The sequence below is a fragment of the Epinephelus fuscoguttatus genome, linkage group LG11, assembly GCF_011397635.1.
Source record: "Epinephelus fuscoguttatus linkage group LG11, E.fuscoguttatus.final_Chr_v1".
NCBI classification, from domain to species: domain Eukaryota; kingdom Metazoa; phylum Chordata; class Actinopteri; order Perciformes; family Serranidae; genus Epinephelus; species Epinephelus fuscoguttatus.
In genome coordinates, this window is record NC_064762.1 from 30,995,501 (window position 1) to 31,012,550 (window position 17,050).

The window sequence follows — 17,050 nt, forward strand, 5'->3', positions numbered from 1 at the left end:
ATTCTGAAATTTTGGGATTGCTTGTTGCACTCTTGACAAAATTTAGATAAGAGGGCTGATATCAATTTCATTATTTGTGCATTCAGTAGTTCAGAACATGTAAGCTGGAGTGTAGAAGACACAGAGGGAAACTGCTAGCCAAAAGACACCTTTGCAGTATATGTTGTATCCTGTTAGCTAGCAAGCTAGCTAATCACTTGTCTGTTAGCTTCATGACAAGCAAAGATACTGGGACCATTTTGTTTAAGCTAGCTGCTTATTAAGTAAGTTAACTGACCAGAAACAAGTTTCTTTGTTTTCTATTTGTACAAGTGTTAAATACATGAGATATAAGTTGTAACTATGTCTTTTAGCTAGGCTTTTATCACAGCAGACAGTTTGACTTGTCAGAAAAAACACAGGTGAAACTAATTTCATTAACGATGGCTCAGTTCCATTAAGTGTCCCAGTAGGCTATGACAGTGAGCCAGCATTCACAATACCAGGAACCATGGAAACAGCTCACCTAAATGGAATGCAGCCTTTGTAATGTCATCAATTACACCTGTGCTTTTCCCACAATGACAAGTCAAAATGTCTGCCAAGGGAAAGGTCTGTTGTGAGGAGGGCTAACGTTAGCAGCTTCCCCCTGGCTGTCTGTGTAAGTGCTCAAACTTAACACTTGCTGGACCACAGAGCATATATATACAGTACAGGCCAAAAGTTTGGACACGCCTTCTCATTCAATGCGTTTTCTTTATTTTCATGACTATTTACATTGTAGATTCTCACTGAAGGCATCAAAACTATGAATGAACACATGTGGAGTTATGTACTTAACAAAAAAAGATGAAATAACTGAAAACATGTTTTATATTCTAGTTTCTTCAAAATAGCCACCCTTTGCTCTGATTACTGCTTTGCACACTCTTGGCATTCTCTCCATGAGCTTCAAGAGGTAGTCACCTGAAATGGTTTTCCAACAGTCTTGAAGGAGTTCCCAGAGGTGTTTAGCACTTGTTGGCCCCTTTGCCTTCACTGCGGTCCAGCTCACCCCAAACCATCTCCATTGGGTTCAGGTCTGGTGACTGTGGAGGCCAGGTCATCTGCCGCAGCACTCCATCACTCTCCTTCTTGGTCAAATAGCCCTTACACAGCCTGGAGGTGTGTTTGGGGTCATTGTCCTGCTGAAAAATAAATGATCGTCCAACTAAACGCAAACCGGATGGGATGGCATGTCGCTGCAGGATGCTGTGGTAGCCATGCTGGTTCAGTGTGCCTTCAATTTTGAATAAATCCCCAACAGTGTCACCAGCAAAACTCCCCCACACCATCACACCTCCTCCTCCATGCTTCACAATGGGAACCAGGCATGTGGAATCCATCCGTTCACCTTTTCTGCGTCTCACAAAGACATGGCGGTTGGAACCAAAGATCTCAAATTTGGACTCATCAGACCAAAGCACAGATTTCCACTGGTCTAATGTCCATTCCTTGTGTTTCTTGGCCCAAACAAATCTCTTCTGCTTGTTGCCTCTCCTTAGCAGTGGTTTCCTAGCAGCTATTTGACCATGAAGGCCTGATTCGCGCAGTCTCCTCTTAACAGTTGTTCTAGAGATGGCTCTGCTGCTAGAACTCTGTGTGGCATTCATCTGGTCTCTGATCTGAGCTGCTGTTAACTTGCCATTTCTGAGGCTGGTGACTCGGATGAACTTATCCTCAGAAGCAGAGGTGACTCTTGGTCTTCCTTTCCTGGGTCGGTCCTCATGTGTGCCAGTTTCGTTGTAGCGCTTGATGTTTTTTGCGAAACCACTTGGGGACACATTTAAAGTTTTTGCAATTTTCCGGACTGACTGACCTTCATTTCTTAAAGTAATGATGGCCACTCGTTTTTCTTTAGCTAGCTGATTGGTTCTTGCCATAATATGAATTTTAACAGTTGTCCAATAGGGCTGTCGGCTGTGTATTAACCTGACTTCTGCACAACACAACTGATGGTCCCAACCCCATTGATAAAGCAAGAAATTCCACTAATTAACCCTGATAAGGCACACCTGTGAAGTGGAAACCATTTCAGGTGACTACCTCTTGAAGCTCATGGAGAGAATGCCAAGAGTGTGCAAAGCAGTAATCAGAGCAAAGGGTGGCTATTTTGAAGAAACTAGAATATAAAACATGTTTTCAGTTATTTCACCTTTTTTTGTTAAGTACATAACTCCACATGTGTTCATTCATAGTTTTGATGCCTTCAGTGAGAATCTACAATGTAAATAGTCATGAAAATAAAGAAAACGCATTGAATGAGAAGGTGTGTCCAAACTTTTGGCCTGTACTGTATATGTATATATATATGAGCAGAGGTGTAAAGGTAACAAATAGCAGTCTGGCAAACTTGAGTTTTGGTTCATTGAATATTTATAGCCGTAGTTTTGTCAGCTTAAATTTTGGGGGCTAAACCTTAACGGATTTGATAAGGGATATAGAAGGATTTGGATTTGATACTGGAATCAAATTTAATAAAATGCTATCAAAGCCGTAACTCTAATCTAATGTACAGCTCATACATCACCATTTCATAGTTTGGTTTAATTTTTTCCTATTAATAGCTGGATAACTGCTCAAATGTACATGACATGCCATCTTATTCTCAGCAGCTGCGGTGCGGTATGATTAAATAAAACGTGTCAGTCATCTCAAACATCAGAAACCTTCAACTTTTTGATGTCAGTCACTGTCAATCTACTGCCGCTATTTTGCAGCTTCGTACACACCCACAGACATGAAACCAGAACTGAAATATGTTACAACGGCACCAAATTGTGTTTTTTTTTTTTTTTTTTTTGGGGTTATGAGCAAAGTGTGAAACTCTCAATTTCTCTCAGTGGGAAAGTCTCACTTTCTTGCTTGCGGTAACTCATGGTGTCTACATGTACGTATATGTAAAACCCAGTGGAATACACAGAGCTCAGACATTTACTACTGGAGTGGGTGTAGAGTGGCATTTTGGAAAATGTAGGATCTTTACATGACATACGTCGGGCTGTTGAAGGGAAAGTTGGTGAATCAAAAATGCAAATTAAAATGAGGTGTACAACACAGGCTGATGTAAGTGTATCTAAAGTGTTTTTTCCCTTAACAATGATCTTAATCTTTTCATGACATTTGTTTACATTAGATAAATGGGTACTTTTGAGCTCGGTTAATGTCATCTTAATCTCATATGTTTTTAAAAGGAGTATTCTCATTAGAAGCCATTAAAAAAAGGTAATATAAAATCTTAAATATGCATCACTATGTTGGGCGATCTGCCTCTTGTGAGTTTGCCGTTCCTAGGCTTTGCTGCCCAGTCTGATATTATCTGCCACAGTGGAGAAAGCGGTGGTACAATTAAAACACAGACACATTACTGCTGTAGGTTTAGGTTGAGTTATTTGCATATCCATACAAAAGATAAGAACACTTCAAAAAATATCGGGATGAAAAGAAATCCAGTCTCAGCGGGTGAGACAGAACAGAAACCCCAACGGGCTTAAAAAAAAAAACCCAAAGAAAAAAGTGACAAAAGAAAACTGAAAATCAAGATGACAAACGGATGACACGAGTGATCTGAAACTCTAAGACAGAATGTCGTCTGTTTTTATTTGTTTATTGTTGGATTCATCGAAGGGTTTGAAATGTCAGTGTCAACCACTCAGAATCTGCTAAGAAAACAACAGAGACTTCTGTGTTTTTAGAAATTTTAGATTACAAACCACAGGATCAGCGTGTCACTCCCGTTGTCGGAAAATTTTACAAAAACAGCTGCTGGTTTTTATTTTCCTGACATAAATTTAAATATCACATTGGTATTTATATGCTGAGAGAGTCTCGTGACCTTTTGACCTTTAAAACTATCAAGAATATGTTTGCAGTCTATGCTTTTATTTTCCACTACAAGGCCAAAAGTATGTGGACATCTGAACAGAAAATGTATGACTGTCAAACATATTATTCTAAAACCATGGACTATAGTCTGCTGCTATAACAGCCTCCACTCGTTGGGGAGGACTTTCCACCAGATGGTGAACCTGGCTGCAGGGATTTGCTCCCATACAGAGAACCTTAGAATGGTCCAACACTGATGTCGGGTGATAAGGTCTTGCAGCTTGCAGTCCAAGTTCTGGATCATCCCCGTGGTGTTGGATGGGGTTGAGGGCAGGCCACTGAAGTTCTTTCACACCAAATTAGGAAAACCGTTTCTCTGTTAGGTTAGGTTTTTTGTTGTTAGGTTGAAAGGGTCTTCCCCAAACTGTTCCACGCATTCTCATTTCAACTTGTCAAATATCGCTGCTTTCTCTGTGGACTTTCACATCTACATATGATGCACTAGGTATCCCCCTGCGTCTGGTGTTGACACTGTGGGACTCTCTGTCAATTTACGCTTTTTACATGCATTGTGTCTTGTCATAATACACTTCCATTTTTGCAGAACATGTACAGTTTCTGCTCATTAGATACATACAGTCTTTTCAAAATAAACTTGCCGCGTAGGTAAAACATCTTGTATTCATGTTTATTACCTTGTGCAACAAAAGCTCATGGTTAGGTTTAGAAAAAAAAAACATGATGGTTTGGTTCAACATCCCCATCCACCTCCTCTACTGCCCACCCAACAGGGACTTTCCAGCTTCTTACATTATGTTGTTACCAGCCTTGGTGCAATCTATAATGTTGCGAAAGGTGCCTTTGTGTGTTGGTATCTTACGCAGATGTCCACTGCCATAGCGGCGGTATTTGACGTCTGTGGTTGCTGGCCGCTGCATCAGCGATTGTTGCAGCCTGGTGCATATAAAGGTCTTAAGTGCTTTTGTGCTTCCATAACTAACATACGAATCACTGACAAAGCAGCAGTATTTAATGAGCTTGGAAAGAGAACTGCCTGAACTGTTGTAACAAATATGACTTGGAAGGACAGCATTGTCTAAAATATATGCTACTGGGAAATAACTTTGATTCGAAGCAGTTCCCAGGCATACTGTGTTTTGTACAGAATAATCAATTGGGATTTAATGTGTTGATTGAGCTTTAGAAGTGTTGTTAGGCTGTATGCAATAATTTTGGGCTCATAAAAACAATGAGATAATGCTATACTACTAAAAAGATGTACTGGTGTTATATTTTGGGATATGCCAAGGCTCAGCATGACTCCAGTGTGAGGAGGCAGCCATATTGTATCCATGCGGCTTTACAGTACACACAGTATGTTTCAGGTGGAGTTATATAAAAGTGCTATATGTCTTTATCATCCTTCCTCTCTCCCTCTCCCTCTCCCTCTCCCTCAGGGGCTGTGACCAGTTTGTGGACTTGCTAAACTGGGCCAGAGGACACAAGGTTACACCAGGTAGGAGCCACAAAACTAATATCTGTGTATGTGTGCATGTGTGCGGTGGTTATAGCTCATGGTTGTACACAACGGTAGATGTAAAGATACATAAAATGGGAACACAGTAAGTAAAAATCTGAGTTCATGCAGCAAAAGTTTATTCTGTGAAGTCAAATGTGAGGATGGATATATAAGTTACTCTAGGTGACATTTGTGCAAGCTCTGCAAAAAGTTAGGTGACATACATTAAATATCAGGTGCAAGTAAAAGGTCAGCAAATTGAAATCATTGACTGACAAAATGTTTTAGTAGTAGTAAAAGGAAAATTACCTCAAGAAAATCCATTAAAAAGGAGTGTAATTTGGTTTATGTTTTGTTTTAATTGCAAGTATATGTTGGTAATGTGAGAGTAGATAAAGATGCATTTACTGTAAGCTTATGAGAATAAACTCCTGCCTGGAATAGAGTCTGAAGAAAATGGTGGAATAAAAGGCTGTCTTTGTAATAATAACCATCATTAGGATTTAAAATGGCTGATCCTTTTGTCATGAGAGAGGGAAAGGCTCACACAGAGAAACAGACGTTAAGACAAGGAGAGAGTTGAGCTGTATTCATTTAACCAGAATTACTCTCCCTGTTTTCTCCTGGCTGGTTGCCCCGGCAACCGGCCAGCTTCGTTACCAGAGGTGTGACCTTGGCTGGGAGTGTAAATGGAAAAAACTCACTTTAATGGTCCTGCTGACTGTCATCATGTAAAGTTTCTGTACTCCTGTCTGCTTCAGTTGTCGTAGCTCCACCTCAGGGATGATTGAATTCTGCTCTCTGTACACACAAGAGGAGTCATTAGGAGGGGTCTGGTAGCTGGTTGTTTGGAGTTGTCTTGTGTTTGAAGAGCTGAATTTGTTTTACAGTTTAACGCAGAAGACAGAGTGTGTGTGTTTCTATGCCAGCTGTAGTGAAACAGATCCAAGAATAAGGACGGAACAGGGTGCACTAAACTGTTGCTGTGACAAAATGTGACAAGATACATGGTTCTGCCAGCTGCTTTAACAAAGACAGCAGGAGTCACCACGATAAAAAAAAATCAGCTCGTTTTAAGGAAATACTTTTCACGTTCACATTGAAGTTATTTGTTATAACAACATCCTGATTTATCGTACAATAAGGGAACAAAAGTTAAGTGTTTTAATGAGATAAGGCAGAATGAAAAACACCTTTTTCATGTCAGCTTAGGTCAAAGAAGCGTCTTGATAAGAGTTTGGTTGTTCGATACTCACCTCTATAGTGAATTAAATAGTGAACATTTTTTTGGGGGACCCCCTAAAACTCTCTCAAAGGCCCCTATGGTCCCTGGATGAGAACCACTGCTCTAACAAGTTAGATTTGTTGTTATACTGAAAGGTTTATTTTTATTACAAAAAAATCTGGTATGTGGAAAAAAGAAAAATGTGTCATTATAACACAAAAAATATAAATAACTCATATATTTGTGCTGTTTTGTTTTTTGTTATGGTGGCACCAATGAGCAGTACGATAGGCCTTTGTATTGGAGCTAGAATTACACATGTGGCGGACAGCACATGTGCGTAATCATTTTTCATTGTTTGTCATCCGATCGTTAAGAAAACGCTGTGTCATCTCAACACGACACGTCAGTTTTTTGTTGATTGCCAGAAAAAAAAAAAAAAGACATGATCATGAGAAAACATCATGTGGAGCTAAGAGAATAGTTATTCTGAGATCATTAGAAAAACAGCTTATTACAGTAAGCTGACATTATGTGGTAGTCTGCTCTTAATCATGAAGAAATCCCAAGAAAGTTTGTGTCATTGTCATGACAAAAAGGATTACATCTCTCTCTGTAATGAGAGAGTCAACTGAAATCTTGGTTCCTGTCTCTTCTGATTGGTTGCTTTTACTAAAACAGCACCCCTTTTAATCAAAAACAAGAAGTGAAATGGCTTCATTCTGTCAGAAAGCAATGAATTAAATAAACTTTAAATACTGACACCGGTAAACAATCATGGTCCCTGTTGCAGATTTCATCTCAAGCTTGTGCACTTGCCACAACTGTATTTTTTTTTAGTGTAGTCAGCTTTAAAAAGAAGCTTTTTAAAGTTCATATAGACCTAACGGTGAGGTCAGCTAAAGAATAAGCTTAATTTTCTATGTCCATCATTAAATCGACAAGCCACAACAAGGAAGTCAAAGGTCAGTGAGGCTTCAGCATCTTGAAAACAGATATATGAAAGCATCACCACCACCCCACAATGATCACCAAGGATCATTTAGCCGAGGAAGAACATAATTTGCATTTGAATCACAAGTCAGGAGAATATTGTAGAAAGGAGAAGTGGCAGAATGAAGTGCTGATGTAGGATAGACTGAGAGAAACTGACTGTCATGGCAGAGAGTAAAAACAGATTCAGGATTAAACAAGAAGGACTTGTGTAATGGCTGCTGCACTAAAGATTAGGCTAAAAAAGATGGATGGATGCAAGACAGAGGAGTGATGCTGAAGCATAAAGTCTGGCCTTTTTGCTTTCTTTGCTTTTTAAATGTGTGATGGCTGCAGATAGGCTGGATAATAGAAGAAACAGCGTATTGTGTGTGCGTGCGTGTTAGCAGTGTCACTTCCTCTTCCTGTGTAACAGGCGGCTTCGTATCAAGGCTAAGATGAACTATGTCATCCAAACACCCTCTGTCTTTCTCTCTATCTCCCCCTCGCTCTCACATCATTCCCTCTTCTATATGTGTTCTCACCCACCGCTCTGTGTGTGTGTGTGTGTGTGTGTGTGTGTGGTTGACTCAGACAGTGCACAGAAATAGATCATGTAAAGCAGAGATTACTATCTGTACCTCAAAGCACAAATGTGTGGGGTTTTAAACTTCATACAGTGTCATCTCACACACACACACACACACACACACACACACAACAGAAAACATGCACAGGATGTGCGTCAGTGCTTGCAGACAGTGCACATGCTGTAAAATGCATACACTGTGTGTGAGGTGTGTTATGAGGAGATAGAAGGTGACAACTGTCAACGGCTGCTCCAAACTGAGGCAAGCTGTTCAGACAGACAGAAAGTTTGTCTCCATGCCAACAACTCCTTCACAATAAATGACAACATATATTGTCCATGCACTCTAGGACGACCAGTGATGAGTTGTAACTAGTTACATGTAACTAATTTCATTACAGTTACTTATGAAAACTGTTTACAAAGGGGTTACATCTGAATATATTCTTAATAATGATATAATATAAAATAATAATAATATAAAGAACATTCAATTTGTTGTTTTGCATCTTTTCACAGTGCAGGAATGAACATTACTTACTTACTTTTATGAAGTAATTTTAATAATTATATTAATTATTGCATTTTAATCAGAGTAACTAGTGATCTATAAGCTTTTACAATTCAGTAATAACCTTCCCAACACTGAGGATGACACAAAAGTGTTTTTGGACAGGATGACATCGTCTGTCTGTGGCTTCCAAAACTGTTCCAAATCCCAGATGAAAAATAAATCAGTTTCATGATGGGACAGCGCTACAGTCAAGGTTTGGTTAGGACACAAAGACGACATGGTTAGTGTTAGAAAAACATGATGGTTTGGGCACAAGTACTTTGTTCCTGCTTCAGTGCTGCTTGTCATAGATTCTCCAAGTCTGTGGAACTCTACTGGAGGGATGAATATCATACTTCCGAGAGATGTTCTCTCATTTGGTGTTCTGATGATGGTCGAGACCGTTGTCTAAAGCGTAGGCCCAGAATCTCTCATTCAAACTGTTCAGTGAGTACTCTAGGGAAGTAGCTTCAGGTTTTACCTTTAATATATCATCATTCTGTATAGGCAAAGCAGGAAAACACAATAATACAGAGCAACAAATACAACAGAAAGGCTAGTTTCCAGCTTACCAACACCAGAAAGACAAAACTCAAAAACACTGAGCAGCAGCAAGATCTAAAAACCGACTAAATGAGCCACATCTATAAAAAAAATCACAGAAATACCACTGAATGAAGGGAAATAACATGAAATTCAAGACAGAGAAAGTGAGAGAGACAGAGAGACAGAGTGACAGAGAGAGAGAGAGACAGAGAGAGAGAGAGATGGAGGACCAAATGGATGCGGGCGCCATGGTAACCACAGAGTCGGTACATTGAGAAGTATGCTGAAAATGAAAAACCAGTGGACAGTAAGCCAATGAGTGTTCACATCAGTCTCTGTTCAGTGATTGGCTAAAATGGACCAGGAAGTGAACTGAGTCACACTTAGACACACACACACACACACACACACACACACACACACACACACACACACACAAACAAACACAAACATAAGCACAGATTCATTCACCTTTGCTCTCACACAATAGCATGTTCAAATAAAGAAACGAAGGAAAAAGGCAAAACATGGAGAGGGAAGACTGTATGTTCTGTTGCCATGGCGACCATGGCTTGGTATGACGGATGCAAGTTGTGCCCTTGACAGCAACACATAGAGAGGGAGTTTTTATACACACAAACGCGCACACACACACACACACACACACACACACACACACACACACACACAAGTGCAGAATGATGATCATGTGTATTGACTAACAGCTGTGTCTATATGAATGGCCTTTGGGTGAGCAGCCCCACACACACACACCCCCCCCCCCTTGCACTCTAGACGTGCATGTGTGTTCATGTATGTGTGTGTACAGGTCACAAGTGAGATAACAGAGCGACAGAATTTGAATAGCATTATGGGATATGACTGTTGCCGAGACAACAGCAGTTAGTTTGGTTCCCATTTCCTCCAGGTAACCAGAAGTCCACTGGCCTCTTTGTTTGTGCATTCAAATCACATGAAAAGTAGTGAGTGTGCGTGCGTGTGTGTGTGTGTGTGTGTGTGTGTGTGTGTTTGAGAGAGAGAGAGAAAGAGAGAGAGAGAAAAAGAGAGAGAGAGAGTTTCGTGGTGTGTCTGAATACAGTGCGGTGGTACAATAAGGAGCTTTGGTTTCGCTTCCGCGTCATTCGTCATGCAAATGACGGCGTTGTTGCTTCTGCAGCCTGCACACTTCCTGTACATGCCCTCTGTGTGTGAACCAGTGTGTCTATCTATGTGTGTGAGACAGAGAGCCTATACAGCACTTAAGAAGTACAGTGTGTGCATTTATGCATCTAAATTTGCATTGGAGAGTGCATGTTTAATGTATGAGTTTTTTTGTGTGTGTCTGTATGCATGTACATCCTTGTAAACAGCATATATGTGTGTTGTGTTTTGTGTAAATATAATAAATATGAAAACACTAATGCCCTCTCTCCATTCATCACTCCATCTCTCCAGTAATAAACTGTAATAAACATTTGTTAAACAGTAAAAGACATTATTGAAACAGGAATAAACTGCAGTAACTGTAATTAACATTTGTACAAAAGTAATAAACATTAATAAACTGTAATAACTGTAGCAGTAAATGGTGGTAGCATGGCTCAGAGTCAGTGGGGTGACGTGGAGACCCAGCTGAAGAGCCATTCAGAGAAAGACCGGATGTTTCTAGGAAGAGAGATGGACTGATGAATGGAGAGAGGACAAGGTCAAGATAGGAGAGGAGGGATTGTAATTAGGCGCCATCACCATCACCCATCACCTTCTCCACCTCCCTTCGAGCATCGAGCATCCCTCGCTCTGTCATCTTTCCTTTCCTCCCCTCCTCTCCCGTACCTCTCACCTCTTTTCTTTGCTGTCTTTTCCCTCCTTTTTTATCCCCCTCTTTTTTTATCTTTCTCTTCTTCCCTGATGTTTTTTCTTTCATTCCTCTAATTCTTTTACTCCTGTATCCCACTATCCCTCTTTTGCTGTACCTCCTCCCATCTTCTTCCTCTTTCTCTCTCAGCATCCTTCACTCTGTTTCCATGTCTTTTTCCATCTTCCTTTCCTTCTTACATTCCTTCTCTCTTCCTCTCTATTTCTCATTATTTTTCATCCTCCCATCCTCTCTTTTCCCTTCTTTTCCCATCCCTACATTGTTGTAACCCCTCCATCTTCCTGTCCTCCATGGTTTCCAGTTTTGCCTTATTCCTTTATGTTGACTTTTCCTCATTCCTCTTTCACCTCTCCATTCTTTTATCCTTCTAATCATTTCTCATATCTCTTCTTTTTTCTTTCCCATCTCTCATTTTCTGTCACCATTTCCTGTCTCTCTAGCCCCCCCACTCTTTCTTTACCTCTACCAGTCATTCCTGTCTCCCTGTTTTTTTGTAATCCTCTCCTTCTCTTCTCTGTCCTTATTTCTTCTGCTCCTTCTTTTCACCCCTACTTTCATACCCCATCCTTCTCTTTCTCTACCTCCCTCCAGCTTTGTTTTCTTTGCATCCTCCATCATCCTTGCTTTCCACTGTCCCCTCCTCTTGCCTTCCTTGTCTGCTTTCTCCTTACCTCTTCCTCCTCTCCTCCATCCCTCCTCCTTCTTTCCCCCTACACTCCCTTCGCTCCATCATCACGCCCTTCCTCTTCACCTCGCTCCCCCACGTGTCACTTCCCCCTGCCTTCATCTTTTCATCACTCTCTCTATCTCTCCACGATCTCCTCTGCCAGGGAGGAACAGGTGGCTCGCCTCTGCTGTGCCACTTGGTGGCTTCCTGCCCGAAACACAGAGAGAGAGAGAGAGAGAGAGAGAGAGATAGACAGAGGGAGGAAGAGAGAGAGGGAGGGAGAGATTGTGGCCCATGTCATTGCCCTGGCACTGGGGCTTGTACCATGTGACGGACGGAAGGAGGAGGAGCAGGAGGAAGTGGAAGAGGAGGATGGGAGGAGGAGTCTGACTGAAGGCTGTGATTTTGGAGACTGAGGGAGAGAAAGAGAGCAGCAGGTGCTTCAGTTTGAAGCACTTGTACAGACGCACACATGCTCTTAAAGATAAGAGCTACCAAGATATTTCTGTGCATGCACCAGCATGACATCATTTCCTGTCCTCACACTGGAAGTCAACACATTAAAGAGTCGGTGGTGTGTCTCTCACCCAGCTGTTTTTCTTAACCCAGCAAAATTAGGGAAATTCTCTAAATGTCTTACCTTCATTCTTACTTCCACCCCAGCCCTTTCTCCTCTTTTCCAGCTCCCCTCGCCCCTCGCTTGTCTCTTTTACATGATATGCATTTGGCATTTAGGCTCAGTAATAACAAGCGCTCCATGTCATCCAAGTGCATCCCTCCCAAATAACATGTGTGTGCTACAGTACAAATGCTTTCTCCTTTCTCTCATCTCCTCTGCTCTATTTTTATTCTCTCCCTCTAATCTTAATCTCATGCTGCAGTTTCAAAATTTGACATATTTGGAAAAAACGAGTTGTGGGCTTGTTCCTGTAGCTGCTAGGATTAGCCGCTGCTACACTTGCTACCCATCTCTGGAGCTAACTCCATATGCATGGCATTAAGACTGATTAGCTCCACGCTAGCTCACTCATACTCAGGGTATTAAGGCTTAAAAGCTAGCGTAGCTGGCTAGCACCTTGCGCCTCCCGTCCGTCATGCGACGGGGGATTACTGCATGCTAACAGCGGTGAGTGCTGAGCATGGCCTAGCAGGCTAAAAATTAGCTCTTCAAAGAGGGGTAAATCTAGCGTGACCTGAAAACACATCCCTGCTAAATTTCTTTGATGTCTGTCTTCTCTGCAGTCACAAGTGTTTAAGTGTGGAGAAATGTATGTTATACATATATTACCTGGATGAGGGTGGGCAAAGTCTAACGCCTGCCTTTTCTACACCACTGTCAGAGAGCTACCTTTCAGCAAGACATCAACCAGCACCAACACCAGAGGGCCGTGGCTTTGCCAGGCAGCTCCCAGTTTGATTATCTGGACCCGTAAGAATGTAAGGCTGAAGAAAGCATGCATGGCATTTAGTTGATTAATATGCTAGCTTTGTATGGTAACTGTGGCATATAAATACCTTATCCAGGGGCCTACATCATGAAGCAGGATTAATGTCTTAGCGAGGTAACTTCAGGGTTAACCCTGGGTTATCGGTCTCACGAAGTCGGTTCAGTTCTTATCGGGGTAGATCACCATGGTAACTTACTCTGAACGGCTGTCCTGCTCCGGAGCAGGGTAAATTCAAGGTTTAATCTGATCCTATAAAAAGCACCACCCACTGGCCAATCAGCTGTCATGACTCTGCTGGCAGAAATGCAGCCCAGTCATGAAGTTTAGTTAATTTGATTGATTTTGATTTGAAAGTTTATTTTGAACGTTAAAAAAGAAAAGAAAGCAACAGCAACAGACAATGAAAAGATTGTTCAAAAAGTAGTGGAAAGAAATCGAACTTTCATCCCACCGCTTCATAAGAAAGAAACTGATAATTTGCGGACACTTAATAGCACCATTAATTAGTGCCAACATTTTTTTTGTTGGTGGAAATGATCCCTGTTAAAGATAATAGGCCTAATTGACAGCTTTGCTGCTGGAAATGCGGAAAGTAGCCTATCATGTCTACACTTCATGGTGTTTGAGGGATTTTCCTTTTTGTTTTTTAAAGAGGGAGACTAGGTATATTTTTGCGCAGCTGTTAATTTCTAACACAGCTCAATATTAGGATGATTTTATTCAGACTATCAGTTTGGTGTTGATATGATTTAATTGTGGCGTCAGCTTTAAGCTTTATTGTAGCATATATAACATTATGACAAAGAAGACCAATTTATCAGACGCAATGATGTTAGACAATAATTGTAATACATGCAATTCATCTGCGCAGCATTGATTTCATGGGATTCAAGGGTGTGATCAGTGTCAGATGTACAGGTACAGGTACTGTAGCTACTTGAACCAGTGATGAGTAATTTAACCTACACATCATTTTATTTGCTGCATTGTTTTGTCTTGATTTTTTTCTCTCTCCTCCTCTATTTCTTCTTTCCTGATCCGTTTTTTTTCTTCTCTATTATGTGATTTCATTGATGTTTTGACAGGGGAATTTCTTTGATAAACTTTTAGTGGCTTCTAACCTCTCCGGCACTTTTCTTTTTTTTAATCTTGCAAATTTTATGCTGTCTGTTTTTAACATTATGTGCAAATAAACTAATCTAAACTAACCGTTGCCACGGTGTTGGCCTTTTCTGTAATGTTGCTTTTCTCCTCCTCATATTTTAGTAGAATTAATCTCTGATCCTCACATGAGAAATACTTTACTTTTTTTTCCCTCACATACAGCGCTCTGTGAGGACGCTCAGTGCTACGCTACGCTTCTCTGATGATTGTGATTGCTCCGCTGCGTGCGCGTTCATAGCTCTTGATAAAGCAACCCTGGGTTGAGTTACCGAGTTGATATCCAGCGTCGTGATACCGATTATCCTGATTACCACTGTTAGGGTTAGTCAACCCAGGACTTGTCAGAAAGCTACGGTTCCACTGTTTCACGTGATATGCGTGGCTTCTTGCTATGACCCACGGTCGCGGAGAAAATCAATAGAGAAGAACAGGTGTGAATTTGGACGCACTATGCGTCGTTCAGGCCCATAGGGTTAATGATTATTACTACTGAATATTCGAAGTTTCGGTGAGACACAACGGAACCTGGGGGGCCAGAGTAATAGTAATTTATCATATTCATATACTTTAATCAACCACCTGCACCCAAGTCATCGATAGCAGGACTTAGCATTGTGTTTGTGTCTGTGAAAGACAGAGGGAAGATAGGTGGAAGGTGGTCTATTGTAAGCAATGTTTCTGTGAGTTTACTCTAAATGCCGTGGGTTGGGCCTCATCACTAGATGCAAAGCAAGTGCTTCAATACAGTGAGCAGCTGCCAATAACCATCTGCCATTCGTCTCACCTCTTCTTTTTCCTGGTCAGACTGCCAATTTAATGCTTGAAGCAGAGGTTGTGACTGCACTGAGAACACTGGCCTCATTTGTGTCTGACACTTGCCACCTTCTTTCAGTTTCCTTCACCATTTTAGTGGTGAAAAACAGCCCTAGAAACCTGGATAGCTGAAACTTACATCATGAATATGATTAAAACCAGAAAAGGTCTCAAATACAGAATAGTAGTGCAATTTAGTTTAGTTACAAAAACCTCTATATACTGCCGTAGTCCTGCCAGACGTAGTGTAGTTTTTTCTTTCTGGCAAAATAATGATTGTTTGGAACATTGACAACATACATTTAAGAAGTGTATTATACTGCAGGACTTATATGGACATCACATTTTGGCAAATCCATTGTAACAGTGGTAAATCCAAGGAATCAGTGGCAATGTATAAACAGGCTACTACTCACTCCCTCTCCTGATTTGCAGGAACTGCTCCTCATTGTACGACACATTGCAAGTTGGCCCGCGTGTAACCTTCTTGTCTTTGTGTCTAAGGTTTAAGTGAAAATGGTGTCTGAATTTTTTCATGCAAAACTGTCACACTCAATTACCGCCAATGTAGCACAGAGCTCTCTGCTTTCCCGCAAACTCAAACTGGATAGTGCTTTTGTCTGTCCGCCTTTTGAAATTCATCTTCGCTCACACACTTGTCCAAATGGAGTCGTTTCATCTCAAACATATTTTCACATTTAACATTTGAAAAGTGTGATTTTGCCTGTTGTGACATATGTGACATGAGTGGATTACGCTGATTTGTATTTTTACTGATAAAATATCTAAAAGCTGTCAATCAAAAAATTTGAATTCCTCACAAAATGAGTGAAACTCTGCTTCTCTTGTTGGTCTTAAACTTTTCCCCTCTTACTCTCCGTCTCCCTCACTCCTTTCATCTGTCTTTCCATCCCTCTGTCCCTTTCGCCTCCTGTTTCATCCTTCATCACTCTGATCCCCCTCTCTCCTCCCTCCTCCTCCTCCTCTTCAAAGCTCTGTCTATCTGTCTCTGGATTCAATCCTCCCCTCCCTTTCATCCCCCTCTCCTCTCCTCTCCTCTCCTCTCCTCTCCTCCCTTCTCTCCTCTCATCTCCTCTCCTCTGTTCCCCTCCTGTCTCAACTCGTCTTTTCCCACTTTGTCTCCTCTCTGATGTTTTCCTCTTTCCTCTCTCTTCATCTCTTCCTCTTCTCCTCGCTTTGGTTTCTCCTCACCTTGTCTCCTTCTTCCTCCTTTCTTCCTTTTCTTTTCTCCCTTCTCTTCATGTCTCCTCTAATTTACACCTTTCTTTACTTCCTTTTTGTTCTACTTTTCTTCTCCTCTCATTTCCTCATCTCGTCCAGCCTCCTAATTTCTCCTCCCCACCCTCTTCTCTTAAGCTTTCCTCTTGTCTTTCCTCCATTCCTCCCCTCTCCTGTCTGTGTCCTTCCCCTCCCCTCATTATCGTTGTTCTTCTCTATTTAACTTCTGTTTTACCTTTTATCCATCCTCCTCCTTTTTCTTACCTTCTCTCCTCCTATCCCTTCCCCTCTTTGTCCTCTTTTAAACTCATCTCCACCAGTTTGCATCTTTTTTCTTACAGCTTGTCCCTTCTTTTCCTTCCCTTCTTTTTTGTCCTCTCATCTCCTCTCCTCTCATTAAGACCTTTCTTTACTACCTCTCTGTTCTATTTCTCTTTTTCTCTCCTTCCTCTCTTACTCTTTTTCATCTGTCCTCTTCTCTTATCCTCTCCTTCTCCCATCCAGCCTCCTGATTTGTCCTCCCTTCGTCATTACTGTAAGCTTTCCCTCTTGTCTTTCCTCTTCTCTCAACTTTTTATCTGTCCTTCCTCTCTTCT

The 17,050-nt window shown here is 41.2% G+C and overlaps 1 protein-coding gene across 1 annotated transcript in view; it reads left to right on the forward strand.

The window, feature by feature from the left end:
- hivep2a (HIVEP zinc finger 2a) overlaps positions 1 to 17,050 on the forward strand; it is a 128,779-nt gene that overhangs the window by 10,667 nt on the left and 101,062 nt on the right. Inside the window, exon 2 of the mRNA XM_049589211.1 lies at positions 5,301 to 5,359. The gene's annotated coding sequence lies outside the window, so the exon portion shown is untranslated. The remainder of the gene's footprint in view (positions 1 to 5,300; positions 5,360 to 17,050) is intronic.